Source organism: Mus pahari, chromosome X (assembly GCF_900095145.1).
Source record: "Mus pahari chromosome X, PAHARI_EIJ_v1.1, whole genome shotgun sequence".
In the NCBI taxonomy this organism is placed as follows: Eukaryota; Metazoa; Chordata; class Mammalia; order Rodentia; family Muridae; genus Mus; species Mus pahari.
This window is the reverse complement of record NC_034613.1, coordinates 78,680,965-78,685,126: the sequence shown is the minus strand read 5'-3', so window position 1 is coordinate 78,685,126 and position 4,162 is coordinate 78,680,965. Positions and strand designations below refer to the sequence as shown.

Sequence of the window (4,162 nt, the reverse complement as noted above, 5' to 3'; positions counted from 1 at the left end):
GGTTGGTGTCCCAAATCCCTCCATTTGAGGCCTTACCTGGTTCCAGAAGATGGCTAGTTTAGAGTCTGTGTCCTGTATTACTAAGAGTCTTTGTTAGGGTTATTCTTGTAGATTCTGTGGAATTTCCACTGGTCTAAGGTTTTACCTCACCAGCAAATATCCCCCCCCCCATTCTAATCATGTGTCCCTTTCTTAGCAGTTGTAAATTGCCTATAGTTTTATGTATAAGGACCTCACTCTGCTGGAGATGGGCTCTATATATTCCCTGTTTCTACTGTCAGGCATTTCATCTAAGGTCTCTCCCTTTGAGTCCTGAGAGTCTCTTACCTCCCAGGCCTCTGGTATATTCTGGAGGGTCCCCCAACCTCCTATCTCCCAAGGTTGCCTGTTTCCTTTCTTTCTGCTGGCCCTTAGCATTTCAGTCCTTTTCCCTTACCCAATATGGAATCACCTTCCCCTCTCCCCACCAATCTACTGCTCACCCTGTCCACTTTCCCTCTCAAGTCCCTCCCAGCCTCCCCACTTGTTATTGCTTTCTCCTCCCTCCAAAGGGGGACTCAGGTCTCCTCATTTGGGCATTTCAGCTTGTTGAACTTTTGAGTTCTGTGGATTGTGTCTTGCGTATTGTGTACTTTTTTTTCTTTTTTCTTTTTCTTTTTTTTTGGCTAATATCCACTTATTATTGAGTACATACCATGCATGTCATTTTGAGTATGAGCTACCTCACTCAGGATGATATTTTCTAGGGAAGGGGGGGTCATCCCACAGTCATAACTCTGGCTCATAATTGTTCCTGTCTGAAAGAACAGCAGGGATAAAAATGAAGAGGAACCTGAGAAAAGCAGGGTCCAGCGATAGACCCATAGTGGGATCCAGCTCAAGGAGAAACCCCAAGGTCTGACATCAGTGCTGAGGCTATGGAGCGCTCACAAAAAGGTACCTAGCATGACTGTCCTAGGACCCAACACTGAACTTAAAGGGTCAGATGCAGATATTTGCAACCAACCAATGGACAGTACCTGCTGACCCCTGTGGTTGAATTAGGGAAGGTTGAAAGAAGCTGAGGAGAAGGGCAACCCTGTGGAGGACCAGCAGTCTCAATTAATCTAGTCCCCAGAGATCTCTCAAACATTAGAAGACCAAACAGGCACCATATACCAGCTGATATTAAGCCCCCAACACATATACAGCAGAGGGTTCTGGATCTGTGTTCATTCAGAGAAGATGCATCTAACCCTCAAGAGACCAGAGGCCCAAGGTAGTTTAGAGGTCAGGTGGGGTAGGGGGTGGGGATATCCACATGTAAACATGGAGGTGAGGGGGAGTTATGGGATGTAGAATAGTCCGAAGGTGATGGGGGTTGGGTAATAAAATATGGAGTGTAAGAAATAATCAATTAATTAAAAATAAAACAACAAAAAAGAATAAAGCAAGAATTGTAAAGAACTACTAGCAAAAAAATATATCATTAAATTAATTCTTAATTTAAAAAAGGACTTCCCCTATGACATTTTGTCCTTTTCCCATTAGCATGTGTATTGATATTCTCATAATTTAGGTAACAGTTAGGCAGTCATTTCTAGGAACCATAGTCCAACAATAGATTTCTTTGTTCTCTGGGTCTTAAAATCTTGTACTCTCTCTTCTCTAATGTTCCTTAAGCCTTAGGTATAGGAGTAGTGTTGTAGGTGAAACAGTTGGAGCTGAACTTCCCACCATCCACTAATCTCTGCATCTTGACAGTCATGGTTTTTATCTTAATTATCTCTATTTGCTGCAAAGAGAAGGGTTTTGTTTGTTTGGTTGTTTTGGTTATTGGGTTTACTTTATTTCTTATTTATTTATTTATTTATTTATTTATTTATTTATTTTTGATGAGATGTTCAGAAATTTTGGGTTTCTTTGTAAACTCATTTTGTCATATATTTCCAGAAGTTCTTTTATGTGTGAGGGTACATGATGTTTTTCTAAAAGTTTTCTTGTGAAAGAATGTTTTGCTGAAGCAAATGCTTGAGGGGGTATGGGATCTTTGCAAAGAGTATAAGTAGACCCTTACAGACAGTGAAAGGAAAATGTTGCATCATACTAGCTGTGCAAAGTTTCACTGGTCTTTTATGGTCATGCAACACTTCACTGGTCTCATTCTCTTCCTGATCTTCACTGATATTTGTCTTAACTTTTTACAAAGAACTCACCAATTAATTTTCCATTGTATGTTGGCTGATTCATGCCAATTTGGTGGAGCCTTTCAGATTCTGCTCAATTATGTCACTGCCACTGATTTGTGCATGGTGTTTGCTATTAGACTGAACTGCTATTATCCAGACAATCAAGAGTGGAATCTCCCCAAACAACAAGAACAACAACTTCTTCTTCTTCTTCTTCTTCTTCTTCTTCTTCTTCTTCTTCTTCTTCTTCTTCTTCTTCTTCTTCTTCTTCTTCTTCTTCTTCTTCTTCTGTAACAAGCATAGTTGCATTTTTCTATACAGGTGTAAAGAAATTAGGACCTATATTTTAAAAGAAAAATGAAGAAAAATCCCCTGTGAAAACATGACATTGGAATGAGGATAGAGTGGCTGAGAGGGTCAGTACATCCCTGACCAGCTACAGCAAACCTGACAGGTCCAAGAAATGAAGATATAGAGAGGATAAAAGAAGGAGACCAAGGATGGTAATTTACTGAGAAGGTGGCCCCTAAGTGGACCACTAGGTGGAACTAGGAGTAGTGGACTGGGTCTGGGTAAAGGTAGGGGCCCCCTCTGGGAGCCATAGGGATGAGGTCTTGGAGGACCATTGTATCCATGAGGGGGCATCAATGAAATTGGCCCATGTATATCTTGTGGAGTTATGGGACCTGAATGACCCAAAAGGAGGCCCTCAGAGGGGCATGCCATAGGAGGAAGACCAAGATAAGGCATTCTAGGAGGTTATAGGTGTGGTGGCTCCCACCCCCTCCGAGCCTGGAGGCCCATCATGTGGGTTTGTTAGGCCATGAGGGCCATGGTGGGCCAGCTGAATATGGGACATCTCTGGATGGGGCACCCCACCTTGTGGGAATGGATGAGGATGTGAATGTCTGTGACCAGGATGTCTAACCTCTTGAGTTACTGATGCTGAGGGTCCATGTCCTCTAGCCCCAGGTGGCATAGATGTTAGGGGCATGGCTGGGGGTATCCCAGGAGGGAGGGCTCCAGGAGGTGACACTGGAAATGGGAAAGATCTAGGAGGCAGCTTGCCTGGTGAAGGAAGCCCAGAATCCAGGGATAAAACCACAGGATTGGGGGCAGAGGGCAGAAGGCTTGCATGTACAAATATTTGGTGAGGGTGATCAGCCTGCGATCATGGATTCTGGGCTGCCAGAAGTTGTTCAGTTTCTGAGCCATGACATTCACCCTTAGAGTCCTTTTTGAAGGCATAAGACACAGTGATAGGGCAGTTACACAGGTACTGCCCATTCATGGCCTCAACTGCTAAATCTGAAGCATCAAATGAAGCCAAATTAATGAAGGCATAAGCCTTGGAGTGGCCTGTTTTAGAGTCCTGCCTAATCTTGGACATCTGTAACATGACTCCAAAAGCAGCTTTTCATAAATTTCTGGATCCATATTTCAGATGAAAATGTTGGTTCCTACACCAGTTTTTTGTTGTAAACTGAAGCCTTGTTCACCCATATTGGCTTCCCATAGATTTTTTTATCATGTTCATAATCTTAATGGCATAGTTAGCATCTTCCTCACTCAGAAATTCAACAAAGCCATAGCCTTGATGCTGGCCAGTGACTCTATTCTTTGGAATGAGGGTGTTGTCTACTTGCCCTGTCTGGAGAAAGAGCTTCCATAGCAGCCGTTCACTCACTTTCTTGTCTAGGCCTCTCATGTACACCTCGGCATCCTGATTTGGTTTGGAGAGCCATCCAGCAGCCATGGCAAAAGGGCCCCCACCCTCTCTAAGCAGCAGCACCCCCCCCCCCTGACCTCACAAAGAACTCCTATTAAACAGGTCCAAACTCTATTCCTAGAAACCTTTTTTTTTTCCATTCCTCTGGTTGGTGGGCTAGAATGGAGGTTAAAGAATTAAGGAACCCTAAATAAACTAGGTTTCTAAAAATGTAAGCCTATAATGAGAGGTGAAAACTGCATTCCTTTGTAGACATGAGGCCAGA

The 4,162-nt window shown here is 43.2% G+C and overlaps 1 pseudogene; it reads right to left on the bottom strand.

Moving 5' to 3' along the window:
• Positions 1–2,585: 2,585 nt before the first annotated feature.
• On the bottom strand, positions 2,586–3,924 carry LOC110314394 (annotated as a pseudogene).
• Positions 3,925–4,162: the final 238 nt, after the last annotated feature.